Here is a 24,008-nt window from a genome sequence, read left to right as displayed (position 1 = left end):
GTTGGGGGGAAGGAAATGTGCTTTGAATAGGTTTCATAGGCTTACAACCCTCTTTTGTTTCTTTATGGCTAGCAGGGAGGAGAGACCTCAACATTTTCTTCATGTTGTAATATGGGGTCACATTAGGGAAAAAGGTTAAAATCTGATGAAATAGAATGATATTATGTACATGAAAAGGGGTCCATGCTTGCTACCTGCAGAATGTTAATTTCTACAGATTTTACTTGTGACGCATCTTCTCTTTGCAATACCAAAGGGCTAGTAGTCTATGACTTTGGGACCAAACCAAAAATACCATTTACATTTGCTCTGGATATATACTCATTGACAATTTACTTTGCATGAAGGATTTTCATTTGAAAAGGATTGTTTTTATTTTATTTCCTTGAATGCATCCTCTCTCACCTATAAAATGCACATGAGAATTAGTATTTTATTGTGAGGATCAAAGCCATTTATGGGAGTATAAAATATTAAATTAGTAAGACTGTGGAATAGTTAATCATGACATTGAAATGCTAAGCGCTGCATTAACGTTTATGATTTGCTATAAAGATACATTCTCCAGCACTCTGCCTGGTGGCTACTCTGTAATAGCATCTTGGAGCGCAATGTAGGTTTTTGGTCTCATTCCGAAACCAATGTTAAAAGGCAGCCTTCATACAAATTAAGCTACATTTTATAACCACTAAAGTAACATTCCAAGTGAGAGTGAAATTAGTTTAAAAGACAGGGGAGATGCTTTTTCAAAAAAAGTTAACACAGATTTCAATGGCAGAGAGTTACGTTAAAGTCAGTGAGGTCCCTCCATTATTACACTGGCTATAAAGAGGAGCCATAAGTGTGCCAGGAACTGCGTATGTCTGAGGCCTGGTCTACACTAGGATCTTAAATCAAATTTAGCAGCGTTAATTCGAACTAATCGCTCAACCGTCCACACCAGGAAGCCATTTAATTCGAACTAGGGGGCTCCTTAGTTCGAATTTGGTACTCCACCCCGACAGGTGGAGTAACGCTAAATTCGCACTTGCTAGCTCGAATTAGGCTAGGTGTGGATGCAAATCGAACTTAGTAGCTCCGGGAGCTATCCCACAGTGCACCACTCTGTTGACGCTCTGGACAGCAGTCCGAGCTTGGATGTTCTGGCAGCCACAGAGGAAATGACCCGGGAAAATTTGAAATCCTTTTCCTGTCTGGACAGTTAGAATCTCATTTCTTGCTTTGACATCGGGGCGAGCTCCGCGGCACCTGCAACGATGCAGAGCTCTCCAGCAGAGGAGTCAGCCCAATGCAAGAATAGAAAGAGATCCCCAGCATGGACAGACCGGGAAGTCCAGGATCTGATCGCTGTGTGGGGCGAGGAGTCTGTGCTGTCGGAGCTGCGCTCCAACAAGCGTAATGCAAAGACCTTCGAGAAGGTCTCCCAAGCCATGACACAGAAAGGATACAGCCGGGATGCGATGCAGTGCTGCGTGAAAGTCAAGGACCTGAGGCAAGGCTATCAAAAAGTCAGAGCGGCAAACGGACGCTCCGGAGCACAGCCCCAGACATGCCGCTTCTACGAGGCACTGCATGCCATTCTCGGTGGGTCTGCCACCACTGTCCCACCACTGACCGTGGACTCAGTGGATGGCATAGTGAGCCAGGACAGTTCCTACTCGATGTTCGCCGATGGGCAAGACGACGAAGGGTCCGTGGAGGAAGGCGCAGGCGACAGCGAACACAATGCCGCTTTCCCTGACAGCCAGGATCTGTTCCTCACCCTCACAGAGATCCCCTACCAACCCTCACCGGCCGTGAACCCGGACTCAGAGTCAGGGGAAGGATCAGGCGGTAAGTCGTATAAACAAGAAAATATTTATTTGCTCGAAAACATGTATACCAAAAATATAAATTCTATCTATAAATACTATATCTAAAAGTTTTTAAAGGGAAACTAAACGAACAGTAGGTCTACACAGATTGGGATGGAACAATAGTCCTCCATGGACAATTCCACAAATGCTTCAAACAGTTCCTCAAATACCCTCCGCAGGAGGTTTCGAGGAAGAGGTGCCCTATTTGGTCCTCCGGTGAAGCTCACTCTTCCACGCCACGACATCCTCAGATACAGGGGAACCATCGCCTCTACCAGCATGGCCGCGTAGGGTCCCGGTCGGTGAAGTGCTTCCCTTAACATCCTTTCTTTCTGCACTCGAGAGACACGCCTCAGGGTAATCTCGTTACTGAAGTGCTGCATCTAATTAGGGCAATTAGCGAATAGTTACTGTTCTTAATGGTTTACTTATACTTTGCATAACAAAGCCCCGCGCTTAGCAGCCACGTGCTGTAGGCCACACAGGAAAAGCATACATTGATCTTTCCCCTGCAGTGTCGGGAGTGGCTGCAAAAGGGTCATAGTATCTGATTTCCAGATTGCCGTTAGCACGACGGCACAGCTATCCGTTAACTGATAAGCATAATGTACTGTAAGGCTTACCAGGACTCTCTGCTAGAGGGATTCTGCTCTCTCTCCCGACTTCTCCGCTCTCCTGTGCAATGGCGCAGCCAATCAGAGCGTAGGCCAAAATGTTGTGCTTCTCTGGAGACCACGTGACACTTGTTGTCCGGTACGGTCTTCTTCATGGAAATTGACTAGACGGTGTTCACTGTTCGCGAAAATGTATCTGTACAAGGAAATCACTAACTTTCCCCATCACACAGCTTCGGGTCCTTCCCGGACTGCCCCGGCATCCCCCTCGCAGAGACTGGCAATGATTAGACGGCGAAAGAAGAAGACTAGGGACGACATGTTCGCTGAACTGATGGTCTGCTCCCGAGCAGAGGCTGCAGAGCAGAAACACTGGAGGGAGACCCTATGTGAGCAGCATCGCACACTCATGGAACGTGAGGATAGGTGGCGGCAGGAAGACCAGCAGACCACCCAAACGCTACTTGGTCTCATGAAGGAACAAACGGACACGCTTCGTTGCCTTGTTGATGTCCTGCAGGACCGCAGGCTGGAGGACAGGGCCCCCCTGCAGTGTCTCTGCAATCGCCCTCACCAGCCAAGAAGTCCTGGCCCCCCCTCACCCAAAAGTACAAGACGGAGGGGTGGTAGAGGACGTGAGAACTGTCACTGAACCAGAGCAGAGCGGCCGTGTACCCCGCACTTCTCACGTTAGAAATTTGTAGAAGTGCTTCCCTTATAGGCTCAGCCAGTCCCAAATCCAAGGTTCATCCCCCCACTGTTTATTAGATTAATAAAAGCTGTTTGCTGTTAATCACTGTTTCCGTCATGTCTTTCCTGTCAGAGGATTTTTCGGTGTATGGGGTGGACAGGGGTTTCATACTTGCACGGTATAGCCTACAGTACCAGGGTACAGACTTGGGGAAAGGATCAACTGCGGGGCACACACACACTGCAGTCAGTAGGCACCAGGGTCATTCTGTGTTGTGTATGCTGCCCCTGTTCATTTCGTAATGTGTATAATTGTCCAGGGTCCTAGCGCCTGTCACGCCATTACTGTGAAGGCAGGCTGCCCTTACGATGCACTTGCAACGGATCCACGAGCCTATCCGCTGCCCTGAGCCCCAACAAGAGCCCTCATCCACGGACAGATAGTCACCCTTCTCCCACACCCATCACCCCTTCCCACGCAGAAACCCGCAGCCCACTGCCATCATCCAAACCCCTATGCAAAGAAGGCACCACTCGCCCCTTCCTGCAAACCCTCCCCTTCATGCAGAACCACTGTCATCCGTCCCCCACCCCAGAGACCTATGTAGGAGCAGGAGGATGTCAGTCCTCTATGGAGGAAGCGGTCTGTACGTCAGTGCACACCGTGCCCAGCACAGTATGCGTCCATGTCTCAACACATGGTAAAAGAAAGATTTATTAATAATGAGTGTAACAATTACTTTGCTTAAAAACGTGCTTTGGAAGTGGGGGAAACTTGGAGAACAAGGCATGTAGCCGCAGATCCAAATCGACACAAACTGACACAGGCCCAGGGTCAGTTTCTCTTGAAAGCAAGTGGAGAGTCATAGGTTACCCTGATCTCCGAGGAAACTTGCTTTCAAAGCCTCCCGGATACAGAGCGCTTCCCGCTGGGATATTCTCTCGGCACGGGTGTCTGGCTGAGCGTAAACTGCAGCCAGGCGATTTGCCTCAACCTCCCATCCGGACAAAAAGGCCTCGCCCTTGCTCTCACACAGATTGTGCAGCACACAGCAAGCAGCAATAACTACGGGGATATTCTTTTCGCTGATGTCCGAGCGAGTGAGTAAGCTCCGCCATCTCCCCTTGAGACGTCCGAAAGCACACTCCACCACCATTCTGCACTTGCTTAGCCGGTAGTTGAAGAGTTCCTTCTCACTGTCCAGGGCGCCTGTATAGGGCTTCATGAGCCAGGGCATTAGCGGGTAGGCTGGGTCCCCGAGGATCACTGTAGGCATCTGCACATCCCCAACCGTTATTTTGTGGTCCGGGAAGAAAGTACCTGCCTGGAGGAGTCTAAAGAGACCAGAGCTCCTGAACACACGCGCGTCATGAACCTTGCCCGCCCACCCGACGTTGATGTTGGTAAAACGTCCCCATGGTCCACTAGTCCTTGCAGCACCATGGAAAAGTAGCCCTTTCGGTTAATGTACTCGCTGGCCTGGTGGGCCGGTGCCAGGATAGGGATGTGAGTCCCATCTATAGCCCCACCGCAGTTTGGGAATCCCATCGCGGCGAAGCCGTCTATGATGACCTGAACGTTTCCCAGGTTCACTACCTTTGAGAGCAGTTGCTCAACGATTGCGTGGGCTACTTGCATCACAGCAACCCCCACGGTAGATTTGCCCACGCCAAAGTGGTTCGCTACTGACCGGTAGCTGTCTGGCGTGGCAAGTTTCCAGAGGGCTATGGCCACTCGCTTCTGCACACTCAGGGCTGCTCGCATCCGGGTGTCCTGGCGCTTCAGGGCAGGGGCCAGCAAGTCACAGAGTTCAAGGAAAGTGCCCTTACGCATCCTGAAGTTTCGCAGCCACTCTGTGTCATCCCAGACCTGCAGCACTATGCGGTCCCACCAGTCCGTGCTTGTTTCCCGGGCCCAGAATCGCCGTTCCACAGCATGAACTTGACCCATTGCCACCATGATCTCCACTGCCCGGCGTACCCTGCTTTCTGAGAGGTCTGCGCCACTCTCCTCACCGCGCTGCCGGAGCCTCCTCGCCCGATTTCTCAGTAGCTGACTGTTGCACAGGTGGACGATAAGGTGCGAGGAGTTGACAACGGCCATAAGTGCAGCGATGATCGCAGTGGGCTCCATGCTCGCAGTGCTGTGGCGTCCGCGCTGTAACCGACCAGAAAAGTGCGCGAACAGATTTCCCGCCGGCGCTTTCAGGGAGGGAGGGCGTTTGTGAGTGACGGTTGAATGATGACAGTTACCCAAAACCACCCTCGACACATTTTTCCCCCAGCAGGCATTGCGAGCTCTACCCAGCATTCCAATGGGCAGCGGGGAGTGCGGGAACTGTGGGATAGCTTCCCACAGTGCACCGCTTCCAAAGTCGACGCTGGCCCCGTGAATGTGGACTCAGAAATTCGAATTAGTGTATTTAGTATGGATACACAAATTCGACTTCATAAGGTCGAATCCACAAATTCGAACTAAGTTGATTCGAAATAGTCTTGTAGTGTAGACAAGGCCTGAGGCAAAGCAAGTTTTCATTGGAGCACTAATGATTTTGTAAGGGGTGGATGCTTTCATACAGCTAAAGGAGTCCTTGTGCAGTGCCTCAGATTGCTCACTCATTTTTAATCACTCAGCATTTCAATATTCCACACATCATCCAGAACTTCAAGTGAAGAGGAGCAGATTTACGAAACACACTGAATCTTCCTATTATGCCTTTCCCAAATGTATCGGATAACTGTTCCACACAACCTGAGAATTAGGCACTACAGGTGGTATCCTGGGCAGACTTGAATATGGTCACATCAAACCTCAGGCATGGGTTTAGGCATGAGGCCCTGAGCTTTATATCACAACCATCAGAGAGGAGGTAATATTTCAGCACAACAAATATTAATTATTAATTACTATTAAAGCAATCCTGCAGGCTTCTGAATGACCTCTATGAGCTGCTGGGAACCTGTTGGTTTGAAGATGTTCAGTGCCTCATGGGCGGCTCTCTCTACTCACTGGAGGGGGCCCCCAAGGTTTGTAATCAGACTGCATTACAACAGTAACATATCCTTGTGGGGAAAGTATAGGGTTCAATCTGGCTCCCCCTGAACGTGGTGAGAGTTTTGCCATTATCGTCACTGGGAGAAGACACAGAACCAACCTAGCCTGAGTTAAAAGGGCACAGTCAGCCTGAACATCATACTTTTTGAAATCTGTTTTTTTTGCTTTGTTAAGAGCAGGTGTAATGCTGACAGACCCCGGTCATCGGGATCAAACCAGGGACTTCTGGAGCTTAGTGCATGAGTCTCTACCACGTGAGCTAAAAGCCAACTGGCTCTTACCTAAGGCTATAGAGCAGAGAGAGAGAGAGAGAGAGAGTGTGAGTGAGTGAGTGAGTGTGTTCCCCCCCTAACCCCCCTGCATTCAGAAGGTGTGTGGGTTACACAGGCACTGCTCAAAGATGAAACACAGTTCTGAGAAATATACAGAGAGGCAACTCTGAAAATCATGGTTGTGACATGTACCAGCAGTGCCTCTGCTGCAGCACTTCCACCCATTCTATTCTTTTCCAGCTCAAATGCAAAAAAGCAGATTCTATTTCCAATCCTTTGCGTGCATCTACTTAAACCACCGAATCTCCACCCAAGAACACCCTGCTAATGTACAGCACCCACCCACCCCGACACCACAGCTTCCCAGAGGAGGTGATCAAGATGCTGTCCGGCTTGTTGATGAAGCTTTTGTAGACCTAACCAGCCACTCAGATGACACCTCTGATACACGATGGCCTACGGCTTGGATGCGATCAGCTCATGCATGAACAGCAGCTAGTTGAAGCTGAACCTGAGCAAGGCAGAGGAGATGCTGGTTGGCAGAGGAAAGTATTCTGAAAGTTTGCAGCCACAGTGCTGTCTGCATTGGTTGAAGATGGAGGGGCCCGGGCTTCCCAGCCTGGCTCTGGCTTGGCTGAGGACTCAGGGGAAGAGGAAGGGCAAGGGTGGGACCACAGAAGGGGTGGGGCCTCATGCCTCCCCACCCCCTTTAGGAAGAAACGGTTGCCCCTGATTTGCCCTCTGGGAGAGGATGAGAGAACAAACCACATGTGACAAATGTTGGCCCCATGTGAAGTTTTAGGGATCACCCAGACCAGTCAGGGGGTTTCTCACTGCAGGCCCTGTAATTTTGGGTGCATTAATGCTGTGCTGCTCTGGCTCAGAGCCGTGACACCAGTAGCCAGCCTACAAGCATAGGGATCTCACCGTGGCTTCCACCAGCCTTGTTACTCCTTGCAGGGTGACCTCAACATTCCTTCTGGTCCTAAGTCTCCCCAAATTCATCTACCCCAAGTTCTTAACTGTTGTTAGGGCTGCAGAGTTCAGCCATCCAGCAGACCTCATTGTTAAAGAAAGACCACAGTCTCCGTGCACTGGCGAAGGGTTATTGTTGACAAAGCCCAGTACTAGCGCCCCGTAGGAGCTGCAGGTACACTAGCACATGTATGCCCGTGACAGAGGTACTGGTTCAATCAGCATCACATGACACTGCCCCCTGGATCAGCAAAAGATGCTCCTATGACTTCTCCTTTTATACACTGATACAAACAAGCTACGTATCACACTCCAGATGTTGTTAGTTACCATCCTCATCCGTGTACCTGCTAGTTTGAACAAAACATCCTTATCCATTACCCTGTCATCCTCACCTTAATTAACGAGAGATCAGTGTGTTCTTGTACCATCTCTTAGGAATGTGCTTACGTAGTTACCTGAGAGATCTGTGGTTTTTTGTACCATCCAGTCAGGAATGTGCTTTCTTGGTTAGCGGACACCTTGTGTGGGTTACTCTTCAGCCAAGGCCAGGCCTACCCTGGTTCACAGCCTTTGGTTCACACTGCTAGTTACGCCTACGGCTCCAGCGAAGCCTGCTAGACACTCGGACTTTTCCTCTCATCCCCCCAAAGGAGTGAAACCTGCTCCCCAAGTTACCGGTTCACTTTGGAACACACTCCATACAGTTTGCATAATGAAGATTTGCTTGGGGTAAAAATAAAAAGTTTATTTGATAAAAAAAAAATCATAGCTTCAAAGATGAATTACAGAAAAGCAAGTGCATACGAGTTATACAGAAAACAAAGATGCAACCTCAGGCTTTACACTTCTATATTAGCTAAATTCCCTTTTCTAATACAAGTTACCTATTGCTTCTAAACAGTTTCCCAGAGTGCCCTCTGTCTTAAAGGTGATCCAAGATTTGACAAATAGCACCCCACTTAAACGCTGGCTCTCCATTTCTGGATTAAAAAACCCTGCTTTTAAAGGATTTTTCCCCCCCTCTCTCATGGCATGATCACTCACAGCCACTAAGAATGAGGAAACTCACTCCTTTCTTAGGCTGGAGCTATACCACATACTTATTTCTGTCTAAATATGTGTCTCAGGGATGTGAAAAATCCACACCCCTGAGCAACATGGTTGTATCGACCTTAACCATGTGTAGCGGGCTGGTCACCCTGCTCCGGTCCAGAGGGGTTAAAAACAGCCCTGGGAGGGGGCTGTGGCTGGAGAAAGCAGCTTTTAGGCTGGGATGATTGGGGGAAGTGGCTGCAGCTGAGGCCACACTCCAAACAGATTTAGCTGGCCCTATAAAGGCAGAGAAGCCAGGGGCAGACAGGGCGTGTCCCTCTGCTTGTTGAGGGAGAAGGGCCTGGCTGCTTAGAAGCTGGGAAAGGTACCTAGAGTGGGGAAAGGCCAGAGGAGCTGGGGAGCTCCAGCTTGGAGAACCCCCAGGCTGCAGGCCTTGATAAAGGCCAGGACAGGTACTGGGGCTACAGAGGGGTAGCCAAGGGTAGGGAAAGGCAGCAAGTCCAAACCCTCCTTTGGCAGTGATGAATGGTGTGTACACTGCAGTCTGCCCCAGGGAGCGGGGGTTAGATGGTGACTGGCAGTAGCCATATTCTGAGGCGAAGTAGAGATAGTGGGTGGGGGTTCCCCTGGGAGGGGGAGACCTAGAATTGTGGGGGTACTGCTGGGGGGCAGCACCCAGTTAAAGGGGCACCAAGGTCCAGTAGGGACATGGGGCCAGCAGTGGCGGCGAGACACTGGCCTGAAGAGGGCGCTCTGGAAGCTGGAGAGCTAATTCCTGGAAGTAACCAGCTGGAGGCGCCGCAGGGATGAGTCCGCAACACTACACCACGTGTAGACTAAAACTATAATATGGTTCAAATGTTGGACCATATCAGGGAATTTCTGTATTAGAACCATAAAGTGTATGGGTATAGCAAGTCTGAGGCCAAGAGAGACAAGGGGTAAGATTGAATTCCCCACAGCTTAAGCTTCAAGATATTGGTAACAAAACAGGCCTCTTGCTTTTTCCATTTCTGTGTCTCTCCCTCCCTGTGAGAAACATGCAAGGCCAAACTGCTAATTGTGCTAACACATCCTAAGACAGAAAGTCTGTTCTCAAAGAGTGATCAGGCTTTGCAAAAACTGTCATTGTTCTTCAAAACAGAACACAGCTTCCCACTCTTCGTAGCTTTTAACTTGTTTGCTATGTATGTTAAAGTTTAAGTAGATTTCCAACATCCTGAGAGTTGTTAGAAGTTAAAAGAGATAGTGAAGTAATAATAGTGATAAATGTATGTTAAAATAGAGGATGTATGTGGATGGACGCTTGATTTAGATAAAGGATGAATGGTCAGGGAAGTGCCAGCCTAAGAATTACAACTTCAGTCTCGATTGGCTGAAGAATGTGCAGAGTGGAGATAACCAGATGACCCCTGGAGGGCAAACCAGAATCCACCCAACAATCCCAAGGATGAAAGAATCAAAAAACAAGATAAGCACCTGACAGCCATCATGGAGCTGTCACTGCTGTGCCATCTGCATGATGGACTTACTGTTTCAAACCTGAGAACAATGAGTGATTAATACTTCAAATGCAGTAACAGCACAATGAAGCAATTCCCACAGACTGGCATAGGAATAAAATCCTATAAAAACAGACTCTAAAGACTGAAAACTTTGAGTCTGATTCTGCAACCACCCTCCAGGAGCATCGGATGTGCATCTGACAGGGACTCAGCTCCACCCTCATGTGCAGGCTACCTGGCCAGTATTCTGCCACGAGCAACCTCTAGGCTGGTAACTATAACAACTCTGCAGAACTTGTATGAATGTGTGTGTGAATGAATAAGGAATAGCAGTGAAATAATATTGAACTGCATATCCTGATTTCTCTCTATATTTACAATAAATGTGGCATTTTGCCTTATCCCTCTTATAAGATCCAGTTATTATTTTATTAGTGTAACACAAAAAACAAATAGATAAATTTATGGACGATGGGTCCATCAATGGCTATTAGCCAGGATGGGCAGGGATGGTGTCCCTAGCCTCCGTTTGCCAGAAGCTTGGAATGGGTGACAGGGGATGGATCACTTGATGATTCCCTGTTCTGTTCATTCCCTCTGGGGCACCTGGCATTGGCCACTGTTGGAGGACAGGATATTGGGCTAGATGGACCTTTGGTCTCACCCAGTCTGGCCGTTCTTATCTTCTGATGTTCTTACACTACAGACCAGTGGTCCCCAACCTTTTCGTCTGGCAGGCGCCAGACGAAGGATCGTGGCGGCGGTGGAGCATCCGACAAAATGCCGCCAAATTTCTGCGGCATTTTGGTGGCAACGCCTCTCAATGATGCCGCTTGCTGCCGACAAGTGATGTCATTACTTGTGAAGGTGAGCAGTGGCATGTGGCTTTCTCAAAAGCCTGCCCCCTTCTGACTATTCAGCAGCTGGTTTTAAAGCATTTTCCATATTTCTTCTGATAGGCTGATCACTTTGTCGAGCCCATAACTCCACCTGTACACCTGTGTGAGGTCTAAGCCAAGAGTTATTTCCCTGACTGATGGAAAGTAACCTTGTCGCGTGGCGGTGAGATGCCCTGCACGTCCACGGATCAATACCCCAGGTGATATACTAGCACAATACCAGATGTTTACTGAGTCATATCGCAAATGGCGTGAGGACCCACTGGCATGAAGGATTTCTTAATGCCATGGCAACAAGGTCTCATTCCTACACCCATTTGTCACTGCTCTCTGGGTTGTACCCCTCATTGAAGGTATAGGTTATGTCAAACTTTAAAAAAACCAAAAAAAAACCCCACTCTTCTAGCCACTGCTCAGGGAACCTCAAGAATAAAACCTTGTGGAGGAAAAACTGTTAGCTAAGCACCAGGGGCTAAATTCACAGGGGGGTTATGCATCGCAATGTCCAGCATGGTAACTCCTAGCTTTCAAACTCCCTGCCACATAGTGGAATCCACAGCTCCAAGTTATGCATTGCATGAGGAAAGTTAGGCACCTAAGAATGGGAGTCACAGAAGCCAGCACCAGCGCCTGTATGTATAAGAGAGAGACAGTAGGAGCATGAAAAACCCAGTGGTATATGATCTAGGAATTATACAAATGCAAGATCATTTAAACCAGCCATGGCTAATCAGGAAACTCAATTTAATGGGACAAACCTCAGAACTGAGTTTTTCCTATTAAAACAGAATAAGTGTTTGTCACTTTAGCAGGATGATCATAATTGCTGAAACCTTTGTGTTGGGGATGGCTTTTAGGCTCATTTCTCTGTCAATTACCGGCGTTATTATGGTTGTTAAGGATCACTAATTGCTTGCAGATTGTGTTTTTTTTTCCTATCTCACACAATGACAACCATGAAAATGTCTAGAATTTATTTTTAAATGTCCATTTAAATGGTATGTTAGTTTATTTGACCGAATCATGGTTATGTTTTACCTACTGTCTATTAGTGCATAAAATTGATTGATTTGCAATTTATCCCACATTTAAAAAAAAAAAAGAGCTGCAGAGATATTCACTGATAATATCAAGACGGATAGTTGGATAAACTTGTATGGATTACTCATGTTCTTGAAGTGAAACACCTGCATAAGTGTTTGCAAGATTGGGGCTAAAATGAGTAACATCTGCATTTATTTCAAATAAATGAAGTTTCCGCTTGCTTCTTAAGTTTGAAATGCAAGTTTTTTAAAAACTTGCAAATGATCAGACAGCAAATTTGGAATTTTGTATTAGTTCCACAGTTTAAATATAACTATAGTATGGACAGGTTTGCCAGATAAATCTCCCATCCCTAACAGCCAAAAAGATCTCTCACTGGTGTCATAACTGAAGAGAAATAAGACCTCAAATTTAGACAAGGCAGCATGGCCTAGTGGACAGGATATTGGAGTGGCAGTCTTAAAGCCTGGTTCTGCTGAGATCTGTGGGCAATCACTTCCCCCATGGGCCTGCCTATTTAGACAGTAAGCTGTTTAAGGAAGGAACTGTCTCTCAATATATGTTTGTACAGCACCTTGCACAAATGGAACCCAAAATTTGACAGGGGCCTTCACACACTACTGCAATACAAATAACTAATACTAACACAACAGGCAGCATCTTGGCCAAAGATCCAAGTGACCTTGCAGAACCATGTGCAAAAGAAAAATGAAAACAATCGTTTTAAAATTGTTTTCAAGTGTTCACTAGTGGGTAGTGTGCAGCTAGGGAACATCTCTTCTGCTAATGGCTCCGTAATTTGTGTTGTGTTCAGAGCAAGCATTATCACAGAGCAAGATTCCGAGGGGCTGTTGCATTAAATTCTCTCATCATTATGAGGAGACAAAAATAGAAAGCATCACTGAACAACCTATCCATCTGACTGCCTTCCCTGCTCCTAAGTCCATTTCATATGGTGTCTAAAGCTAATATGATTTCTGTGCAGGGTGTAATCACTTTGTTTCACTTAGGATTTGTTAATATCACTAAATATTTAAGCAATGCAACTTCAATACAATTTAATAGCAGCCTGTGCTGAAGAGTACACACACACACACACACACACTAGGACCCTATTAATATGGGGAGTGGACGGACAGTGGATAAGTGTCCTAATGCAGTTGGCCAAAGACTGAACTACGCCAGGGCCGGATTGTGCGATAGGCACACAGTCCTCTGCCCCAGGCCTCTGCTGCTGGAGTCATGTGGTTACATCAGAATCATCTTTAATTTCATAAAAGAAAAACAAATGATGTGTCTGGACCTTCTGATTGCAAAGAAAAGCTTGAAAATGTGACTGGAGTGTGACCAAAGCACTGTCTGCCTGAGTCTGCAGAGAGCCTGAAACAGCTCTGAGGAGTGGCGCACTGTAGGATAGCTATAAAGTTAAAGAATTAAAGTTAACAAGTTCAGTTAAGGAAATGTATCTGTGTTGTAAAGGAAGGCTCTGACTAGCAAGTAGAGGGAAGACCTTGAAAATAATGAGTGATAAGGCTAGAAGGATGCGAGCCTGGCTAGTGCAGTTGATAGAGCCTCTGACTTTTAATCTGAGGGTGCAGGGTTCGAGTCCCTGGTCAGGTGAAGAGGGAACCATTCCCCTCAAAATGAAAAAAGGCATCTCTCCAGGGTGTGGGGGGAGGGATAGCTCAGTGGCTTGAGCATTGGCCTGCTAAACCCAGGGTTGTGAGTTCAATCCCTGAGGGGGCCATTTGGGGAACTGGGGTAAAAATCTGGGTATTGTCCTGCTTTGAGCAGGGGGTTGGAACTAGATGACCTTCTAAGGTCCCTTCCAACCCTAATATTCTATGACTAAAGTAGGGAGGATGTCTGGTTCAAAGAATAACTAACTGATGAGATAAAGGGAAGGCCTCTGACTGACAAGGGTAATTGCAGATGGCTTTTTAAAAAAAAGAATCTGTCTTAAAAAGGAGCCACCAGAGCCCTTTCCCAACCCACATACCAGTGTTAATGCCTACGTAAACCTGGTGCAATGGGAGAACTGTTGGACAGCAGTTAGGGGAGGAAAGGCAGTTGTACATCTTAGCTGGATGAAGACTGGAAATAAGGGTGAACTGTCTCCAATTGCTTTTGTGATGGGCTGCACCTGCCCCGCACTGATACTTCAGGGGTTAACTCCTCCCTTTGGCCCAAGGAGGCCATGCCCCCTTGGCCCTGCTGGGCATGCTCCATCTGGAGAGCAGGTATAAAAGGGAGCAGCCCAGCTCATTCAGGGCTGACCATCGAGGAGGGAGGATGCTCCAGCCTGGGGACTGCTGAGGCCCCAGGTGGTGGAAGCCAGAGGCGCTGAAACCAGGCGGACACCCAAAGAGTGTTGGAGTTGCCGGGGGCTGTACAGGCGGAGGAGCCCAGAGACATCTGGACCACTGCACCAGGGACAGGGTAGGAAGTAGGTTAGGGGGACTAGTCCTTGTGCCTGGGGGGTGTCAGCATGTTTCGGTCGGATCCCTGCTGACTCACTGGCAAGCACCCTTGGGCCCAAGTTCTGCTACCCAGGCCGCTACGCCCTCCTAAGTGGCAGCACTTCCTCCCGACTGGTCACTAGACCATTCAGCTCTGCTGAAGAGGGCAGCCATATTGACTTTGGCGGCTAGGCCATGCAGGAATATTGACTCAGTAGGGAGGGTGGCTATACTGACTCCAGCTGTGAGGCCGCCCCGCCCAGGCAGAAAGGCAGCCATATTGACTTTGGCCGCTAGGCCACGTAGTTATATAGACCGTGGCCATTACACCATGCAGCCCTGCACCTGAGGGCAGCCATCTAGACTTTGGCCATTAGGCCACACTATCCTGAGAGCCAGAGTGATCGTGCAGACTTAGCTGTGGGGCTGTAACAATTCTTACCCCATCCCCAAAGGGCCCCTCAAACTGCTGCTCACTGAGGGGAGTGGGGTGGGGGGGGAGGTCTCTGTTCACTTTCCCTCCAATCAGGGAGTGGAACCACAGTGCAGGGGTGGAGCTACGGGGGGGAGGGGAAGAGGATGTTATGGGGCGCTACTGAGGGCATCCCAGGCAAGTTGTTGCTACGTCCTGCTGTGCGGTTCTGTGGACAGAGAGTCTCCAGCGCTGTTGAACCTGCCCCTTTCATGAGCACTCGCTTCACTTACATTTCCAAAGGCGAGCCGCTAGCAAAGCCGCCTCTCCATGCGCTAAGCCCACTAGATGTCAGGGTTTCCCAACTCAAAGTGTTTTAATGCTGCTAAATGTAAATGGACACACCTAAGGAACAAAGAATACAAGCCACACTTACAGCCTGGGGCATTCTGACCTGGGAAGCAGTGACTCTGACAAAATGTTTGGGGTCCTGGTGGACAGTCAGCTGAACAAGGGCTCCTAGTGGCAGTGGCCAAGAGAGCTAATATGATTCTGGGATGCAAAGACAGGGAAATCGAGTAGGAGGGGAGAGGTTATTTTACCTCTGTATTGAGCACTGGTGCGACTGCTGCTGGAATCCTGGGTTCAGTTCTGGTGCCCACAATTCAAGAAGAATATTGATAAACTGAAGAGGGTTTGGAGAAGAGTCACAAGAATGATGAAAGGATTAGAAACCCTGCCTTCTAGTGATAGATTGAGCTCTTTGAATCGATTTATCTTAACAAAGAGATGGTTACGGGGTAACTGGTTCACAGTCTGAAAATAGGTACACAGGGAACAAATATTTAATCATGGGCTCCTCAATCTAGCAGAGAAAGGTCTAACTACCACCCAATGGCTGGAAGTTAAAGCTAGATCGGGGGTTCCCATACTTGGTTCGTGGCTTGTTCAGGGTAAGCCCCTGGCGGACCGAGAGACGCTTTGTTTACCTGAGTGTCTGCAGGTATGGCCACTCGCAGCTTCCAGTGGCCACTGTTTGCTGTTCCCTGCCAAGGGGAGCTGCGGGAAGCATTACTTACTTTGGCACTTTTGGAAATACCACTGGTGGTCACATAGCCTAAGCTACTTTGAACATCCCATCCCTAGTCAATGGGACTGTGAGGGCTCAGCACCCCTGAAAATTGGAGCACTCTGTGGGTGTATCTTCACAGCATAGTTAGCTTGCATCATAACTCGAGTTACCCCAACTCAACTTCCATCCACACTCAAAAATCTTCAGCTCACCGGTGATGCAGATGAGAGATGCAGAGAGGTGGGTGTCAGCCCCCAGTCTGGGTCAGCACCCACCTGCAGGTGCAGTCATCGGCGAAGTTCTGGCTTTAAGGCCCTCTCTCTCTCGTTCTGCAGCCTTTCAGTTGAGCTTCTCAGTAAGCGTTAACCCACTCAAGCCAAAACTAAAAACATGTTCACAAGAATCACTACAAACTGGCACTGATGAGTTTTGTGCAGTACTGTTCATGTCTATATGCTCCAGGAACATAGGCCCGGCTAGGAGATTTTTCCACTGGAATAGACAAGGGTGTTCGGTTTTGTGCAAGTAGAAAGTTGGCGACCCAATATGGATATGGAACAGCCTCCGTCACAAGATTCAGTGTTAAGGAGAATTTTGTTGATTCTAGGAATCAAAACTTTTCTTGAGGGGTTTCTTGCAGACCAAGACCTCCGCAGTGCCCAGCTACCGGCCAGCCTCCTCTGGTAGCACCAGCACACACCCTGATCACTCCAACCCTGCCCTGCAAGGGCTCATTCACTATGCCCCACCCTAGTCTTAGAGGCAGAGTCCATTTTTCTTGTATATAATTTCTATCACCATAATAAAAACAGATAAAAAAAATTACTAAATTTAAACAATAGGAACCTACTCCCTAAAACAGCTATTCCACGCAAGCCTGTCCATTATAGAGCTATTGCAAAAATATGCTCTTGCTGAAATGCTTCTTAATTATATAGCATAGACACCCTTCCGGATCAATCAGATATAGATTCTAAGACCAGAAGGGACCACTGTGATCATCTAATCTCCTACATATGACAGGTCATAGAATCATAGAATCTCAGGGTTGGAAGGGACCTCAGGAGGTCATCTAGTCCAACCCCCTGCTCAAAGCAGGACCAAACCCAACTAAATCATCCCAGCCAGGGCTTTGTCAAGCCTGACCTTAAAAACCTCTAAGGAAGGAGATTCCACTACCTCCCTAGGTAACCCATTCCAGTTCTTCACCACCCTACTAGTGAAAAAGTTTTTCCTAATATCCAACCTAAACCTCCCCCTCTGCAACTTGAGACCATTACTCCTTGTTCTGTCATCTTCTACCACTGAGAACAGTCTAGATCCATCCTCTTTGGAACCCCCTTTCAGGTAGTTGAAAGGTCATAGGACTGCCCTGCTTAGTTGCTGTTTGAACTAGAGCATCTCTGAGAAAAGCCTCCAGTCTTGATTAAAATACTTCCCATGATGGAGAATTCACCTCCACCCTTTGTAAGTTGTTCTAGTGGTTAGTTATCCTTGGTCATAGGCCTTGTCCTTCCACAATGCCCCCTTGGGGTGTGACGGGGTTCTGTACTCACTCACCTCACCATCCCATCCAGGTAGTCTGCTGCAGAGATCCAGGGATAGAAACCCAGGCCTGCAGTGTGATTCTGCTGGAGCTCACCCCTTCCAGGGGTCGAGAGAGAAGAAACAGAGGAAAGGGAAAAAACCAAGATAGTCCCAAAAGTGCCACAGGCAACCCTCGCTTCAGGAAGCCCCTGTCGAGCCGCAGGCTGGCCTAGTTTCCTCAGGTGAGGTACCTCCAGGTAGTCGCTGGGGCCTGGCCCACCTTCCTCTCAGGGGGCTTGGATCATCCGCAGTCAGACCTCCCAAAAGCAGCAAAGAAAAGCCAACAGGCTAACTAATGGAAGCCAGCAGCCCGCCTCCTTTCTGGCAAGGAGCGCCGGGCAGTCCGCCACACAGATCAGTGCCCTCGGGCAAGTCACACAGGATCAGGCCCACCTTCCACTCAGGAGGCTCAGACTGGCCGTGCTCACCCAAGCAGCCTTTGTCCTCGTCAATGTCTCCATTATCCTTCCAGGGCTGCTCTACATTGAGAGGGCCTCTCCCTCTTTTAAGGCCGTTCCTCCAGACCTGACATGCCTCATAGGCAGGGCTGGTTCTAGGGTCCATTACTGAGAGGAGCAACTGGGTGACCTGGGGAGCAAGGGGGACATTCGCCCCCAAACAATCTTCAAGGAGTCCCAAAGTATTGTCAGAAAAGCCAAAATCTGTACAAAGTGATCTAGTGTTAAGCAGAGGAACCGCAGCAGATTGGGGAGTTACAGAAGTGACAAGTCACAGCATTAGCCAAATTTTAGTTAAATACTCCTAAAATCAAAGCTTTTCCAGGGGTGTGATGGGGTTTGACTCACCACTGGGGCGCCTCCTACTGGCTGTCCTGGGAATTAGCTTGGTCTGCCCATGCACCCTTGTCTGTTGACGTCTAGCTGCTGTCACGTCTGCTCCAGGATGCAAGTTGTCCCAACAAACACAGCGTCCTCTTCAGGACACAGCCCTCCGGCTGTGTCATACTCTGTTCTCCACCTTCCGGGGGAACAGCAGTCCACTGTCCAGCCACTTCCTTGGTGGAGGTTGGGGGCAAGAGGGGAACCCAGGCCCACACACTACTTCAGGTCCCGGCCCAGGGACCCTGTAGGTAGCAGCCATGTGCTGCATCCCCTCCAACCCCACAGTCTATTCCCTGGGCCACCTGCCCGTAGCCCCAGCACCTTCTCCACCTTTGCCTCAGGGCCCCAGTATGTCAGCAGTTAGCCAGGAGCTCCCTCTCGCTCCCCTGATCCTGCCCAGCATTGCTCTGTCCAAGGTGCTAGCTGCCCTCTGCCTGCAAGGCAGTCAGTCCTCCTCCCTCCCTGAGCTCCAGAGAGTGACTGACCTCCTCTGCCCTGCGGCTCTTCTTATATGGGCCTCTCCGGCCCTGATTGGCTGCTCCTCGCAGTCCTCTCCAATTGGCTGTCTCCTGCACAGTACGCCTAGAGTCTCCTCCAATTGGCTGCCTGTTGCTCAGCCTCCCTAGGGTTCTATTAACCCTTTATCGGCTAGTGTGGGGCAGACGCCCCATCACAAGGGGGTCTAACTAGGTGCTGGACTCCTGGAAGACTGTTTGTTTTTTAAATAGCGATGTTTTGCAGGACCCAATACACCCACTTGCTCCCCTCAGTTATGGACCCACGTGCAGTGGGGCAGGACTGCTTGAGCCCATAGCTCAGAGGTTCTCAAACAGGTGGTCATGGCCCTTCAGGGGGTTGCAAGATTATTCCATGGGGGGTTGCAAGCTGTCAGCCTCCACCCCCAAACCCTGCTTCACCTCCAGCATTTATAAGAGTTAACTATAAAAAGAAATATGTTTTTATATGGGGGGGTCGCACTCAGAGGCTTGCTGTGTGAAAGGGGTCACCAATACAAAAGTGTGAGAACCACTACCACAGCTGCTCTTTAACCCCTTCCTGTCCAGTGTAGAGTTTGTCTATTCCCTCACACCCTCACTGTTAAAGATGTATGCCTTATTTCTAGTCTGAATTTGTCTAGTTTCAAATTCCAGCCATTTGATCTTGTTATACCTTTGTTTCCTAGACTGAAATGCCCTCTGTTATCAAAGTTATGTTCCTCATATTGGTACCTATAGACTGATCGATCAGGTCACCCCTTAACATTCTCTTTGTTAAGCCAAATAGTTTGAGCTCCTCGAGTCTATCACTATATGGTATGTTTTCTAATCTAATCATTTTTGTGGCTCTTCTCTGAACCCTCTGCAATCTATCAACATCCTTCTTGAATTCTGGACACCAGAACTGTACACAGTGTTCCAGTAGGAGTCATTTTAGGGAATTATAACCATAAACAAGTTCATTGTTATGCATTTTATATGCAAAGATCTTTCTCCAAAAGCACCAAAAGGCCAAGCTTTTCTGGATCAATGTTTCACTATTAAAAAGAAGTGATTATAACTATTTAAAGACTCCTGATAACTCATATTTTACAGCACTGAGATTTTAAAACCCCCACTAATAGTCCTGACTACACCACTCATACAAATATAAATATTTGAATATCAATAGTTGGGGACACTTTCCATAACTCAGACTAGAAAAACACTGGGCTTGTGACTACAACACCAGCCCGAGAGCGAAATATTGGGTCAATTCTCAGGTCTGTCGCAAACAACCTGTGTGACCTTACCCAAGTCATTTCATCTTTCTGTGCCAGAGTTCCCCATCTGTGAAATGGAGCAATTATGTTTCATTTGTCTGACTCAGCGAGGCTGCAAGTTCTTTGGGGAAGGGCTTTTACTATATATTTGTTAATCACCTAGCACAATAGGTAAGCAGATGGAGCCTCAAGGTGCTACTGTAATACAATAATACATCTAGGAAATTAATTTTGCTACAAAAATTAACATAGACTCTCAAAATCTCCTCAGCTTTTCAAAAAATGCACTTGTTATAACACCCCTGAGCAAAGTATTTGCATAAAATGAGATTTGCTCTATCACCATTTTTGGTAGCAGGAAGAGCAAGTAAATGGTCCTCAGGCAGTGCCTGAGCCCACACATCTGTACTTCTTGCCTCTTACACAGAGAAGTGGCAAAGAGAGATGGAAAATAGTAGCTAGACTGAGGCAAACATTAACAGCAGCACTTACAGATGCAACTGTTATAAGGGTGAACCTCAGCGAGGAGCCACATGAATTTTTAAACTCTCAGGTTATTTTGCATAATTTCTTATGAGACCTTGGGACACTGCAAAGTCTTCTCACCATCCTGGGAAAAAGGGCTGAGGTCTAATAATCGCAATGTGTTACTTCCTAAAAACAGCCATCTTAAATCTGCTGGTAAATAATACCCAAGGGAGTGATGCCTGACAGGGCGTGCAGGATCAGAGCTCAGGGAAGGAAACCCTCAGTCAATCCATTCATTGCATGTGTTAAATCATGTAACGTTTTAAAGCACACACTTGGAAGAAGCAATGAGCAACTTAGGCAGTGAAAAGGAAGAGTGTGATCTCGATCTAGCCTCAGGAATTGGCCAGCTGCTAGCAAGGAAAGGAACTGCCCCCACTCCAACAACCCACCGGGTCACTTGTACAATGCTGCACATGGAGAAAGGGACAAAACTGATCTGCTTACAGGACACCATGAAGCATCAGACTGTCAGTCTGTCTGATACTGCATCCAAGTCTACACTAGCCTATTACAGGATGACCATATTTCTTCCAGTCAGTTCCTTTTACTCTTTAGTTCCTTTAATGTTCTATATTCAACCCAGCCATTGCCAGCCTGCCAGTGAATATTAATGTAATGCTCCCTGCAATCGGGCTTGGGTTTCATGACATATGCAACAGACGGAGGGACAGAATTGCTTACCAGTTCATTTTAAGCTAGGAAAACATACAATATTGGGGTTTATTTGTTACTCTGCAGCAGGTGCTTATCTGTTGTCACCACTGAGACAACTGCAGTTTGGTAACAAACATCTGTTCTCTTTTGTTCTGGGAAGATAAATGACTCTGTAAGTCTAATTAGTGGGCAGAGCTGACCTCATGCACAGGCAGAAACAGCTACTGCACATCAATTGCACCTTAGGGAACAAAGAGAGAAAACAATGACTCATTCCTTAGAGTTAGGTTTGGTTTAATTCCTTAAAAACTAATACTCATAAGGGAAAAATCTGATTTTTAATTAAAAGGCTGCACTAGCACAGCAACATTTTCGGTGGCTTCCCAGCTCAGCAGGCGAGCAGACCATGCTTGCTGTATGTGGTGATAACAATGGAGGACCAAGGGACATTTTGCTCTCAATTGCAACTGGACTGATTTTGGATTTCAACTTACTTGGTCACAGTTCCATTTAATTGAAAGAAAGAGACGATTCTGTTCTTCCTGCAACCATTGCACTCGGGATGGCACAAACACCACAGAAACAAAAGAAAAAGTCTCTTCTAACCCCTGGCCTAGTTCGTTAGCTAGGCCTATGCTACAGTAATAGAAAAGGAAGATGCAGGGGTGGGGGGTTCTAAGGAGTACTAGTGATTAGAGGATGTGGAGGACAGAGAAGTGCTGCTGTTTTAAATTGTTTTATTTGTTGCATCTTTGGATATTTATAACTATCTGTCAAAGGTGCCCAGAGTTTTGGCCAGGAGTCTTATATTGTGGAACTTGTTTTAGGCAAAATATCTAAACTTATTAATAAAAATAGCCTCCTCCAGCTCTGTATTTTAGTGCCTCCTGGGAAATTAGAAGCTCGCAATCATGTAGCCTGCACTATTATTTATTTGTATTGGACCTAGAAGGCCAAGTCAAAGACCAGGACTCCACAGAGTTAGGTGCTGCACAAACACAGAACAAAAAGGCCAGTCCTCATCCCAAAGAGTTTAGGATTTTCCAAGTCATAACACACCAGGCAACAAAGAAGCTGTGTAAGACAGTTAAACACAAAGGAAATGAATTCTCAATGATGTCGGATATTTAAACTAGCACATTCTGCTGTGTTTTAACACTCTTCACTGTCAGCAAGGCCATGCTATGGTTCGTCATCACTGGGTATCACTCTGAGCAACTGACAGAATGGACGGACAGGAAGGAAGGAGGGTCAAACTCATTTTGTGCTGAGGACAGAATTCTATTTCCAGCTAGGGTCGTGGGCTGAGGTACGAAATGCAGGCCACGTGATAACTTTGCTACACAGGGAGACTCCTGGAATTGGCCAGAGGAGTTTATCCAAAGACCAAGAGTGGACTATTAATAATCATTTTTAATAATAAAAATTACCCTTATGAAGTACAGAGCTGTTTACATATGTGACGGGGCTCCACTCACTACACTGGCGCCTCCTGCTGGTCATCTTGGGGATTAGCTGCGCAGGTCCTCTCCTTGCCCACTGTCACATCTGCTCCTGGACCCACGGCATTCTAAGAACCACAGTGTCTTCTTCATGACACAGCCCTCTGGCAGCGTCACAATGTGTGCTCCCCTGTTCCGAGGGCCCTGCAGTCAACTGTCCAGCCACTTCCCCAGAGGCAAATAGAGGATCAGGGCCTGCCCACTACTTTGGGTCCCAGCCCAGGCACCCTGTAGATGGCAGCTACATTCTACATCCCCTCCCACTCCTCCATGCATTTCCCTGGGCCACTTCTGTGCAGGCCCAGCACCTTCTTTGCCCTGACCTCAGGGACTCAGCATGCCAGTCCTAGCAGCCAGCCAGGAGCACCCTCTCACTCTTCTGTTCCTGCCCAGCACTACTCTGGCTTCCTTCCACCTACAAGGCACCCGGTTATCCCTCCTGGAGCTGCAGGGAGGAACTGACACTGCTCTGCCTTGCAGCTCTCCTTATGTGAGCCTGCTGGGCCCTGATTGGCTGCTCCTCACAGCCCCTCTTCTAGTGGCTGCTTCTTGTGCAGCCTCCCTAGGGCTCTATTAATCCCTTACAGGCCAATGTGAGGCCAATGCCCCATCACAAGTTAGTGTTGCGTTCTTCTGCCTTTTCGTCTATGGAAGGTATTCTGGGGTGCCTTAGCAGCAGGACTCCTTTCAATCTCCCTCATCCCGCTGCTGTTTCTCACCCACTCGCCCCACTTTTGCCAGGTGAACAGGAACAGCAATAGGGTGGCATAGAAGGGAGTAGCTGCAGGCCTTGTGCTTGGTGAACTGTGTGCGTGTTTGTTTTCTGTGCAGGTTGTATGGCTGGGCTTCTGGGCCCTGAACATGCCAGGGGGGAGACATCTGGGTTTTGGTGAGGGCCCTGTGGCTGGAACCCGTGGATCTGTGATTGGCCCTGGTGTCTGACATTTGAGTGGTTAATCCCTCCTTGTTAGTGAAGTGGTGGAGCTAAGCAGTGAGACTTAGTATAGAAGTTAGCTACCTAGTGGGCGCCTATGCAGGAAAGAGGAGCAGCTAATGGGAGTTGTGGAGTGAGTTTGCATTGGGCAGCGCGAGAGGCTTTCTAGATACATTTCTATATTCTACACCAGGACGGCCAGCACTGCAACAATGGCTGACCCATGTTTTCTTTCCTTCCTGAAGCCAGAAGCATCAGAGAGCATGAGGAGTACTTGGACAACCAGAGTC

General features: G+C 48.0%; 1 long non-coding RNA gene across 1 annotated transcript in view; it reads right to left on the bottom strand.

The window, feature by feature from the left end:
- The window catches only part of LOC123370041, a 67,607-nt gene extending 44,501 nt beyond the window's left edge, over positions 1–23,106 (bottom strand). Inside the window, exon 1 of the long non-coding RNA XR_006579251.1 lies at positions 22,713–23,106. This is a non-coding gene — a long non-coding RNA (uncharacterized LOC123370041). The remainder of the gene's footprint in view (positions 1–22,712) is intronic.
- Between the last annotated feature and the right edge of the window lie 902 nt (positions 23,107–24,008).

The sequence above is a fragment of the Mauremys mutica genome, chromosome 4, assembly GCF_020497125.1.
Source record: "Mauremys mutica isolate MM-2020 ecotype Southern chromosome 4, ASM2049712v1, whole genome shotgun sequence".
Lineage (NCBI taxonomy): Eukaryota > Metazoa > Chordata > Testudines > Geoemydidae > Mauremys > Mauremys mutica.
This window is presented reverse-complemented; position numbering and strand designations above follow the sequence as displayed.